General features: G+C 42.1%; 1 protein-coding gene and 1 long non-coding RNA gene across 8 annotated transcripts in view; one reads left to right on the top strand and one right to left on the bottom strand.

Moving 5' to 3' along the window:
* LOC112821610 (uncharacterized) overlaps positions 1-2,710 on the bottom strand; it is a 54,390-nt gene extending 51,680 nt beyond the window's left edge. The window contains exon 1 of the long non-coding RNA XR_003207487.2: positions 2,594-2,710. This is a non-coding gene — a long non-coding RNA (uncharacterized lncRNA). The remainder of the gene's footprint in view (positions 1-2,593) is intronic.
* Positions 2,186-12,642, top strand: part of SOCS5 (suppressor of cytokine signaling 5) — a 112,717-nt gene continuing 102,260 nt past the window's right edge. For 3 of the 7 annotated variants that reach the window (XR_012379831.1, XR_012379832.1, XM_025868877.2), the window contains exon 1: positions 2,927-3,156. The gene's annotated coding sequence lies outside the window, so the exon portion shown is untranslated. Of the gene's footprint in view, positions 2,207-2,691; positions 2,820-2,925; positions 3,157-3,220; positions 4,013-12,642 lie in introns of those variants that run through there. The other 4 variants (XM_073897755.1, XM_025868880.2, XM_073897753.1 and 1 more) reach the window with 4 other exon arrangements.

The raw sequence follows: 12,642 nt of genomic DNA, 5'->3' as shown, positions 1-12,642 counted from the left end.
CGTTCTGGTGAGATGGGAAGAAAGGAACTTGATTCAGAGGTGGTGGCAAAGGTCCTTCTTCACATTTCCTCTTTCCATTCATTTAAATTTGTATCTTGCCAAAAAGAGGGGACAGAAGGTCTCATCTTGATGAGCTGAGCTGCAAGACTGTGTGCCAATACACCTGGTCTTGATTCATGCCAGCTGGGAGAGAAGCTTGGCTTCTCAGTGTTTTACTACTGTGGTTTCCTGGGCTGGGCAGCTGGGTGCCTAATAATGATAAAAACCATAATAATACTTCATAATTATGCACTGCCCTTTGCCAGAACTTGGATTTAATTATAATGACTATGACAGAACTGGCAACATCTCGCTCCCTGTTGGGGTGCAACACCCAAGGGCCTGGAAATACAAAGTGAAGTGGCAACTGCAACCTTCTCCTGCAGGGCCTATCCTGGCAATTTACCCAGAATGCTCTGGGTTTAAGGCTCATCATCAGAAACAAAGAGTACTTTTAAATTGCCCACATGCACTTGGCACTGTCAAGTAAAACAGTGTTTATGAAGCAACTACTGCCACTCACGGGGCACATCATCTTGGAAGCCCAGGCCTGGAGGGTACCAAAGGAGGTGACCTCATTCATAACCCCACCCCTGCCACTACACTCTCGTAGCTAAGTTCACTGACCTTCCCATTCTGATTTGGGCTGGAGATGCTTTTGTGGCAGCCTGATTCAGGTGTCAGGGAATTCACCATTTAACACTCATTTTGTGAGCACCTATTCTGAGCCAAGGCACTGTGGAGGCACAAAGATGTATAAGGTACATCCCTGCCCTCAAAGTAGCTTATCTTCTAGTTGAGGGATTCATATTCAGGCAGCTGTAATATAGAGGGAAGTCACGGCAGATGAAAGGGAATGAAATTAAGACTCCAGGTGAAAGGCTCAGGGCCATTCCCTCTTCAAGAATAAAAAGAAAGGATGAGAAGATATGGGGTGAGGGTGGGGAGGATCTGAAGTGAAGAGATAGGCAACAATGTAGGTTTTTACAGGTTTCCCTGGTTGTTGTTGCTGGTGGTGGTGGCGGGTTTTTTTTTTTTTTTTTTTTTTGGCTTCATAGCACTTATTACCCCCTGAGTTATGTTGTTCATTTATTAGTTTACTCATATACTGTTTATCTCACCCCATTCAGGAACCTTGTCGCTTTGGTTCACCACGGTATCCTGAGCTCTCAAACAAGTGCTCAGTGGCTTAATGAATAAGTGACCCAGGTGAGGCAGTGGATGTAGAACTGGAGAGGAAAGGGCATCTAGTAAATATAACCAACAAGACAAAGTTAGAAAGGGTAAGGGAGGTATTTACAGCAGTGAGGGAGAAGCATGGAGGATTACACCCAGGTTCCTGGTTCTGGATTTTGGTGAGTGGATGGTGACATTACCAAAGAAGATAAGGAACAGAGGAGAAAGAACAAGTTTTGTGGACTTCTGAGTGTATTTGAGTTCTGATTTGGATAGGTGATAATGAGGTTCAAGTGCAGATAATCCAAAAACACTTACATATGCAGATCTGGACCTCATTAAAGGTACACTCAGCCACCAAAGTGGTTAGATCACGTAGTGTGCGGTAGAATGACTATGTACCTACTGAGGAGAGGACTGGGGATCAGCTTTTAAAGAGCCAAGAGATAAACAGATCTAGTAAGATTAACAATCTGAGTGTTTATAGTCTCAGGGAAACTGGGTGAGGGGTGCACCGGGGAGGAGAAAAAGCTTAAAGAGGGATGTAGTCCATCAAGTTTACTGCAATAGAGATCAAATAAGAACTAAAAAGTGACCCTTGAACTTGGTCACATGGCTGTCACCTGTAGCCTTAAGAGGAGCACTTTCAGTGTACTAGTAGGGAGTTTAATTTAGCCTGTATTGAAGGATGAATTGAAGTACAGATGAGCGCTAGGCAGGGGCTCACGGGCAAGTTGTTTTTTGTTTTGTTTTGTTTTTGTTTAAGTTTGGAAGCGTTGGAATTGGAACATGATCATGGTATGTCCAACACAGAAGTGGCCAGGAAATTTGTGAATGACGACACAGTTTCTAAAACGCCAGATGTAAAGAGTCCTGCTGGCGTCACAATGCCTCAACTATGCTTTTACCCTTTCAGCCATTTCTAGGGCGGGGGCCCTTCCACATAAAGTGCAGGCAAAAAGTGGAGGACAATCACCCCTCCATCAGATCTGTGAGTCACGTTTGCGACAGCAAGGAGTAGCGATGGGACTACCTGAATTAAATGAAGTGCCCAGTTTCTCGTGCATCTTGCAATTTAGTGACTGGGTGGCTCCATGCTGGAGGGAGCTAGGGAGACTCATTCACATTTTCCGACCCGCCACCCACACCCTCCATTCATCATTTTTCCTTTCCTTTTCCCTAACAGAGTTGAAACCAGGCACAAAGCTTTCTTCCTTCTCCCACCTCAGGTTGACCTTCCGCCCCCAAGCCCACCGCGGGCCCTTCTCCGACCACGTGACCCCCCTCAGCCCCCGTGACTCGCCGCCTCCGACCCCTCCCCTCCGGCTACAGCCGCTTTACCCCGCCCCTCCATCCCACGTGACAGCCTCTTTCCTACCTCACTGGCTCCTCCCTTTCCCCCGGGCCGGACCCGGCCGCCGTCTCAGCTGCCCGGCTCCAAAATGGCAGCCGCGCACAGCGCGCACCCGAGCGGCCGGACCTCCCCGACTCCCGGGCCACCCCCTTCTCGCTCCCTGCCTCCTTCCTTCGGCCTTCACCTACACGCCTCCGGATTGGCCGCTAGGAATCCCGCCCCTCCAGAGCCCCGCCTGCTATTGGTCACGGTAGGCTGCCCTTCAGAGAGGCGTGCCCCCGCCGCCCCCCGCCCCGGGAGGTATTTTCCATTCCGGTGGGGGTTGGGGGGAGGGGGGGAGGGGAAAGGGGAAAGGGGGGGAGGCGGCCGGGGAAGGGGGTGGGGGCCTGGCGGGGGCATCCGGCAGAGCTGGGGTCCCCAGGCTCCGTCCAGAGGAAACGGGACTGCGCTCGATCGGGCAGTCGGAGGGGACGGGACGGGACTGGCGGGCGAGCGGGAGGACTCGCCCTCTCAGTGACTGCGCCGTCCGGGCCCGTCCGCCTGGCCGCAGGTGCCCGTGGATGAGGCCGCCCAGCGCGCCCCGACCGGTGAGTGTCCCCGCGGCCCGCGCCCGGCCCGGTCAGCGCCCGTTCCCGGGCCCCCGCGTCGCCGTTAGCGGCCGCCTGCCGGGCCTCCAGTGTCCGCGCCCGGCGCAGTCCGCCTCCGGCCGGCGCCTCCACACCCCGGGCAGAGGCAGCGCCGGCCCTCGGGCCGGGAGGAGACGGCGGGCGGGGGACGGCGAGTCCGGGCCGCGAGCCCTGGGCAGACCGCGCTGCGCGTAGTGGGGGCTTGCGCTTAGTAGGCTCTCGATGCATTTCTGAGGAATTATTTTTCTGGTTGGAGGGAGGTGGAGCGCCTAAGGGGAAGGGGGTCGTTCGCAGCCGGTAGGAGGGCATTCGTGATAGGGGTCGGAGGGAGGCCACCGGAGACCGGGGGGCAGTTAACGCGCGCTGCGGGGAAGGGGCCAACCGGCCAAGTCACTTGCGCTCTACGGCTCCGTTCCGGGGGTCTTCAAGGTCGACGAGAAGCGGTCCACTGGGAGATGAGAGAACTGGGGAGCTTGGATGGGGAAGTGACCGGAGCACCTCCGGGGGTTTAACCCGAGGTGGAAAGGGATGCGCAGGCGGCCGCTGGAAGACCCTTCTGCAACTACTTGGACTCCTACGATTCTTTGGTGCTGGGATTTGGGCATTCAAGTAGCCGAAGCGAACTGACTCTCTGGAGAGGGAGTTGCATTTAAAGAAGGATGCTAAGAAGCAGTTTAAGTACACATGTCGGTTTGGTTCCGAACTTTGAAAGGCTGGGGGATTGGATTCACGAGGTGATTTTTGACATTTTATTTTGGCATTCCAACCAAGAGGAGGCTTGCTGCTGGAACTTGTCAGTTCTCCTTTATTTTAAAATGTACGTACACGTTTGATGGTGTTTTACCAGTTACTAGTTTTGCTGGAAATGCTCATAACTGTACCTTTAAATTCTTGTAGCCGCCTCTACATCTGCTGAATATCCTTTCTTCAGGTCTCTCAGTCTAGAGCTGTGGCTTACTTCTTCCTGACTTAACATTTAGAGTGGACTGACTGTGCTATTAGAATTTGCTACTTACTTTTAGTCTACAATATTATTAAGTAATTCGCATGCTTTCTTTCCCTTGCTTTTAATTGTTTTTACAAGGTCAACTTTGAGTATTGTACTGGGAAGATGCTGGTAAGGTAGCAGCTCTAGAAAGCAATACTAAAATCAGTTGAGCTTTCTAACAGTTGAATTGTTAATGTCAGATGCTTAGTTTAATTTCAATAACCTTGTATTTGCATAACACTCTTGAGACTGGGTTAGGAACACAGAAAATGCATACCAGGGTCAGGCGGTGGCAGTCCACAGATTCTACCTCTGGCACCCCTTTGAGGTTCTTCATGGCATTGAGAAGAGGAAGCTAAGAATTACACAGCTAGATCTTTTCCTCTTTTAAATCTTTTCTTAATCATATGTATGTTATCTTACTAATTCCTCACAGTTTAAAAAAGGAAGGCCTCTTTTTTTTTTAGGAAATACTTAAAACATACTTGAGAAAATTTGTAGATGATATGTTGCACTGTAATGTAATTCATCAGAGAAAAATGTTCTGCAAAAAAGTACTAATATTTTCATTTGGCACCTTTTTAGTTTTTCAATAACTGATGGATAATTACATTTTTTTCTGCCTATTGTCCTTGAATTTTAGTATTTGTCCGTAGGGAGAATGTACTGGCACACAAAACAGTAGCCTAAAATATTGAAACCTAACACCTTTTAGCATTATAATAGCTTCTACATTATTCACCTTGAGACTCATCTATGGTAAACTAGTGGTCCTGAAGGCTTTCCCTTATCACCTTAGTTAAAAATGGGCTGTTTCCTCCATTTGTAGAACCAAGGAAAAATAATGTTTAATGCCTGCAAATTGATGATAATAACTAAATAGAATGAGAATGGGAAGCTTGGAAAAAAGATGTATGTACAAGAGTCACATTTGTTTTAGAGCTGGGAGAGTAGGCCATGGAGATGATTATTTTGCAGATCAGGAAACCAATGCCCAGAGCAGTGGAAGGGACTAAATTGCTAGTTAGTGACAGAGCCAGGATCGGTGGGCAGGTCTCTGGACTCTAGTCCAGGGTTTTTCTACATTATCACATTCACATTGTTTATTACTAAAGAGTCGCAGTGCCAACTATAAATGGTTTTTTGGATTATTTGTGATGTTGTTCACTTCTAAGGATGGGGAAGTTTGAGTTGACTACATTTATACATGAAATGATGTAGAACTGGATGAGCTTTTATTGAAAAGTTTTAAACAGTATGCTTCATTGTTAGTGGAAGTGCTGATATTTCTCTCTCATTGGAAAGAGACAAACTGTCATGTCATCTAGATTAAAATATTAGATGAGCTTAGAGCAGGCTAGTGTTCTGTCATTTTTATGCTAAAAATTAATTGCTTATAAGATCTCCAGAATCCAAAGGCTCCTGTACTTTCAAAGTAAATTATATGAAAAGTATTATTCTCAGTAAGTGTGGGAGTTTTGTTATGATAAAATGGGTTTTAGTACCTTTAAAAATAAGAGCAATAGTAGAATTACATGATAATTATGAAAACATAATTTCTATCATAGTTGTAATAGAGAACAACTGACTTTGTATCTCAGCCACTTAATAAAATTATGATGTCTGGCAAGTGATTTAACCACTGTGTACTTTAGGTTTCCTCATCTGTAGAGTGAGGGTAATAAAAGTACCTACCTCATAGGAGAGTGGTGAGGATTCAAAGTGTTTCTTTCTTTAGCACACAGTAAGGGTGCAACAGATATTGGACACTGTTCTTTATGGCTCATTAGATGTATACAGACACTTGTGTGCCCATTTGTTTCTTTGCTATTAATGAAGTCACTTTGAGGCTACAAAAAATTCCTAGATAAATACATGATCACATAATAGCCTGTCTTACAAGGCTCTTAGTGCAGATGATGCCCTCATGTTTGTTTGTTTTTTGTTTTCTCCTTCCTCGGCTCATCTTGGACCTTTAATTAGGTATGCATATCAAGTTAGAGCGAGTGAGTCTATTTTTCTCAATGTCATCTGGAGACCCTTGTTGCAATGACATTATTCTAGAATCAAAATGCCAGTAATTGATCTGCAGGTATCCTAGTAAAAACGCAGTGAGTTCCAAAGGCTTACTGGGTAAGCTTAGGTGAGGAAATCAGGAATTTATAAGATGTTTTTCATTACAATCCCTTTCTATCAATGAAGCCATGAGAAAATCCTTGAACCTTGTTTTCTATTAAGTGAATGTTTTGATGACTTCATTCATTATACTGTTAGGTTTTAGTGATAAAATTTGTGTAATTCCAATTTTGTAACATTCTGTTCTTTTTACTTTGCTGTAACCCAGGTCTAATTAAGTGTTACGAACATGTGGTTTAGCAAATGTTTTTTAAATGACCGTGGTGGACTTTTCCTACATATTCTTTGGTTCTGCCTTATCAGGTTCTTCTATTGGTTTTTTTTTTTTTTTTAAAGATTTTATTTATTTATTTGAGAGAGAGAGAATGAGAGATAGCACGAGAGGGAAGAGGGTCAGAAGGAGAAGCAGACTCCCCGCTGAGCAGGGAGCCCGATGTGGGACTCGATCCCGGGACTCCAGGATCACGACCTGAGCCGAAGGCAGTCGCTTAACCGGCTGAGCCACCCAGGCGCCCCTCTATTGGTTTTATAACAGCTCTTCTGCTTGTAGTCCCCTTAACTTTGGTTCTCATGCACCTTTACCTACTGTCACAAACGTTTACCTACTGTCACAACATGTAACTTCTTACTGTCATACATGAGCGTACTTTTTTATGCCTCTTTTTAAACATGAATTTCAATTATTTAAAAAATGTATATCACATATTTTTAATTGCCCTTATTTTTAGAGTTTCATTGAATCGAGTCCATTTTACAGGTTAGAGATTAAAATCAGAAACAAGCGTAGCTCAAAAGCATTTTTATTATGTTAGTAGTAGAGTAGTGCTATTTTGTTTCAGATCTCAGGCAGGCATTCTTTTGGTAGGTACTTAAGGTGATAACTACATGGGTCATCCCTTTAATCTGAAGTAAGCATTACATGGAGCTATCAAAAGCTTTCAGGATCATATTTTTCCTTCACTGATACAGAATTTTAATGTTTGAGAGTGACCAACTCCTAATCTTCTTTTGATTAACTATATTATAATAAGGACTACGAAATTATTACAATTTATTGGATATTTTTGGAATCATGAAATGCTTTTAGGAATTTTGTAGAACTTAGACATGCAGATCTTTTCTTTCAATCAATTACATAATCTAATTATGTGAATAAAATAAGTATGGTTTCAAGAGACATTAGAAGTACCATGTTATAATAAAATATAACCAATTATTATTCAATTCATTAAGTTGCAATTTTTTATATGTTTAAAAATAATTATGGTGTTGTGAATTGCCAGTTACTCATATTTAAAATTCATGGATACAAGGACTGAGTAGGTATGGACCATGCACACTACTTTCTTAGCTTCAATGTAGATGTTAGAGAATGACTGAAGGAAAATATGAATCATTTTCCTTACTCAATAAATTATTTTTCTGAGTTAGCCAACTGTCTTACTTGTTAGTGGGTAATGGAGAGAGGGCTTTTGAATCTGGTAATCTGGACTGGTAACTGGCTGGACTGTTGATTCATGTTAATGTTGGGTAAATTTACATCTGAGTAGTTTAACTGAGTATTAGTCTTTATTGTACATGTAGGTGAAAAATCCTAAGGAATGATTTGAGAGAGACCATAATCATGATACTTATTGCCAAGTACAGTAGAGTAAGATTTTCTCTAAAAAGTCCATAAGCCTTTTGCTCATGTGATGTTTAACACCAAAATTAAATTTACCTTTGCTTTGATGAGATGTCATACAATAATCTTTTATCAAAGCTAATAATAAGCAGTGAGGAAGGTAATTTTGAAAAAAAAATTTTTTGAAATAGGCTTATTGGTCTAGGATTGTCTTCAAATTACGACTTCCTTATTTTATTTGAAGACTCCTATAATAGGAATAAGATCCAGTCTTTCTATTCTGGGCAAGATTCTTCAGTTAGGGGTGGTAATCAAGTATTGATACACTGTATTTCAAGTAAGTAAAAAGGACAGAAGCTTACTTAAATAATATATATATATATATATATATATACTTAAAATGGAACATGAAAGGTAGAATGATGGAACAGGAATGATTTGGGATCTGAACTACAAGCCTTCATATATAGTGGGTAGTCAGAGAAAGGGGAGTGAAGAATTGGAGGTTGGAAAGAGAGAAATGTGGAGGAAAACCAGGATTTTGTAGGAGTTTAGCCCTAACGTAGACCCTGGGTTCTGCAGATTAGTTTCTTTGTATAAGGAAAACAGTGAAATATTCCAAAGCTTAAGAATAAACTTACTAAACATTAAATAAAATCTATTGGAAGAAGTCCCGGTATTTTTTTTAGGGGTTAAAATATGCACATAGCTAAAGGGGAGCTTATTTATTTATTTTTTAAAGATTTTATTTATGTATTTATATATTAGAGAGAGAGAGAGAGAGAGAGAGACAGCAAGAGCGGGAACACAAGCAGGGGGAGTGGGAGAGGGAGAAGCAGGCTTCCCCGCTGAGCAGGGAGCCTGATGCAGGGCTCGATCCCAAGACCCTGGGATGATGACCTGAGCCAAAGGCAGATGCTTGATGACTGAGCCACCCAGGCGCCCCCAAAGGGGAGCTTATTTATCTAATTATTTAGTCTTTGACTTTGGTTATTAACATGAGACAATAGTCCAGTCTCATTACCCTTCAGGTGATCAGTGCTGGGACTAATTTTATTTAATATTTTTTTCTTTTTTATAAATGATTTAAAAGACAGACTGGCAGTGAAAGTTTGCCAGATTTGCAGCTGACTCTGTGTGCTGTTCCAGGTAGTTGACAGCCAAGCCAACAAGGAGAAGCTACAGGAACATCCTTTGATGAGTTTCTGTGCAGATACTCCAAATTATATTTACAGGACCTGAGTTGTGACCCAGGAAGGGGATCCAGAAGTCATGGAGATAGCTTCTTTGAGGGCATTTATTGTAGTTGTTGCTGGGCCACAAAGTCCTGGAATGTGTTGAGGGTTGTTGGGCATAGTTCTGAAGACAAAAATGATGTATGTGAAAATAATTATTAAAGAGATTACCTTTTTTTTTTTTTGACTATTATGTTCCAGGCTAAGTGATTTGCAGTCTTTTTTTTTCCCCCATTGAATTCTCTGAACAATTCTGGAAGATAAGTGGTATTGTCCAGTTTTCTCAAAAAAGGAAATTTGGCTCAGGGAGGTTAAGTGACTTTTCCGAGTCACCCAACATGTGATAGAGTCAGAACCAAGGCCCTCATCTTTTGATTGTTAATCCTAAATGTTTCCCAAGATATTAACAGACATCTTTTAAAACTTACAGTAGTTTAATTTAGGGTTTATGAAATGCTGTTTTTCTCCTTTGCTGTGGCAGCTTTTGATGCCATTACCAGGAGAGATCATATCTATATATTTTGAGAGGATTTGGAGACATTCCTTAAATTCCTGATTTTTAAAGAAAGGTAAGGGATTTTTTGGTGTACAGTTTTACCCTAGAGATTGGAAAATAACACAGGCCATCCATAAAATGTTTCTCCTCTTTACTATGAAATGTTGAATCATTAATGGGTATTAAGGTAACATTAGTTAATAAGGAAAATCTTATTTGGTAGAAAAGACATTAAGAGTCCAGATACCTGGATTCTTCCAGTGGTATGAAATAAGTGGTGTGAAAAACATTAGGATAGCATTGAAGTAGGTGTAATATGCTTGCTCTGGGAACAGGGGAAAGCTTGAGATGTGTCTTGAGAGATGAGCAGGTGAAGAGAGATTGTGGAGTTCTAGGCAGAGGGAATAGCAGTATGTTAGATGAATAATAACTTTTTTAAACTGCAGTTTCCTCAAACGAGTTAAAATATAAGTATCTTAAATTTTACTTAGGTGAGCAGCATCTGCTGTATATTGTTAACCTTAGAAATAAAACTGTCAGCTATTTACCAGCAAAGATGGGTTTACCTGGAAATAGAGAATTGCAATCCTGAACAAGCAAGCTATGGCAAAACCACAAGCAAATCTAGAGAACAAAGGGGAGGACCTCTCTTTCACAGAGGAGAGAGAGAAGGTGGGAGGGCTGTTATAAACAAAAAGTTCATTGGATTAAACTCGCAGTTGTGGGGCGCCTGCGTGGCTCAGTCGTTAAGCATCTGCCTTTGGCTCAGGTCATGATCCCAGGGACCTGGGATTGAGCCCCACATTGGGCACCCTGCTCGGCGGGAAGCCTGCTTCTCCTTCTCCCACTCCCCCTGCTTGTGTTCCCTCTCTCGCTGCGTCTCTCTCTGTCAAATAAATAAAATCTTAAACAAAACAACAACAAAAAAACTACATTGGCTGAGTTGTGACAGTCTCTCATTGGCTGGGCTGTTGCCCCTCCTCTGGAATAGTAAAGTAGTAGCTAAAGGAGTACTAACTTGCAAGGTACCTCTCTTCCTGTTGGGTCTGCAATTGACGATGGTGATAGAAGTGATAGGGCATGAGAGCTCTCCCTGCTGGCCTCCTGGCTCCTTTCTAAATGAGATTTCCTTGTTTCCTTTTAATTTTCACAGAATAAACCGCTACCCCCCCCCCCACATCCTTGATATTTGTTGATTTTGGAATCCCAAAAAATGAGGTTGCAAGAATCACATAAGTATATGTGAAAGTACTTCATAAGATTTTAGGTGCTCTACCAAGAAGAGTGATAGAGGAATACTGATGTCCTTGTAAAGGGTGGACAAAGAGGGTGTTAGGAAGACTTAGGTAGTAGCAGGGGAAGGAAAGTACAAGAGGAGAAACAGCAGAAATGGGAAAGGGAGGTGTTAAAGATGAAGGAAAAGGATGGATGCGAAGAAATTTGAATTATAGTTCTCTTTGTGCCTCTCAATCAAAAGTAGGGTAGTAAGTCTATAACTGAAGACTTCTAACATTTACGGTAAGGAAGAAGCTCAGCAAGCAGTTGAAATATTTTACTCACTTTTCCATTTAGTCTATGCTGACCATGTTAATAAGAATATGACAATAAGCTAACAGTTGGCTGTATCTTCTGATGGTTTGTTCACTCATCACTTCTGTACAGGTTTAGCTAATGGCTTTAAATAGTATAAAGGTGATCATAAAAATAAAGCAAGTTGGATTGAGTTTCTGTTTATCCTAGATTATTAAAAATGAAAGGGTATATTATGTTTAAGGAGAAAGGTGAAGTTTGATCTGTCAAAAAGAGTACAAAAGAAAATTAGGAAATCAGACTAGAATCAAGGTAGAATGGGAACAAGTTGTTAATGGTCTCATATGCCATACAAGGAGTTTGGGTTTTTATTTTGTTTTGTAGGTGGGGAAGTGACACAGTTTGTTGTTGTAGAAAACTGGTTATAGCAGTAATAAAGAGAATAGTCTGGAGGAATAGAGATTGGAGATATTTATTCACTAAGTAATACGTATGGCAGAGTAAGTGAATGAGGCATTCTCTCTGGCCTCCAATAGGTAGGGGGTGCCATTTAAGGTCTGCCCTAGTTCAGGAAAGAGATTTTGGTGGTCTGAATTAAGGAATTTGTAGTGGGGATAGAAAGAAGAGCACTGATACCACAGATATATGGGAGTTGAAACCCTCTGGACTTGGTTAGTATTTGGAGGTGATAGAGAGAAGCTGAGGATGTCTAAGGTTCCTAACTTGGCAGTTGAATAACGTGCAAGTTTGAGAGGGGGAATACTGGAGTTGTTTCCAGGTAAGTAGTTACACTTTTTAAATAAGTAATAACATGACCAAAACATCAGCTGTAAATATGGGTCTAGCTCAGAAGTGTGGCCAGGTTTATAGATAGGATTTGGAAGGCAAAAAGTTTATAGAGTTGAAACTTGTGAAATTAAGTGGGTAATGACCATAATTCCTAAATAATAATGTATGCAGAACAAAAAGTAACTGCCAAAACTGGCACTTAGTTCAAGAGTGTAGACACTTTTTTAATATTTACCTTTTGCACCCTCAACTCAACCTCCCCCCCCCCCGCACCACCACCTAACCTTACAAAGAATATGTAGAAACATTTGCTGCCAGAAATATTTTAGTGTCCTTGGAACAGTGTACCACAGTACATTCATAACAAATGCACTTTCTCATTCCTCACTGAAACTCTCTTTGGAATCTTGTTTGTTTCCTTGGGCTGGTGAGGTAGTCTGAACAGATACTGAAGCCTGAAGGCTTTTTTCACCTTCTTTAAAATCCAGTCCAGAGCAGTCCTAATCAACCATCTCTGCCTCTCTTTCTCTCCTACCCTTTAGCATTATAGAGCTTAAGGCTCTGGCAAATAGAATGCATTCCAAGATGGAATATCGCAAGAGAAAGAACCTTGAAGAGAACTGTAATCTTTTCAGTTTGCTTCCAAAGT

Source organism: Callorhinus ursinus, unplaced genomic scaffold, assembly GCF_003265705.2.
Source record: "Callorhinus ursinus isolate GAN/ISIS: 27379988/994484 unplaced genomic scaffold, GSC_fseal_2.0 scaffold10, whole genome shotgun sequence".
Taxonomy (NCBI): Eukaryota; Metazoa; Chordata; class Mammalia; order Carnivora; family Otariidae; genus Callorhinus; species Callorhinus ursinus.
This window is presented reverse-complemented; position numbering and strand designations above follow the sequence as displayed.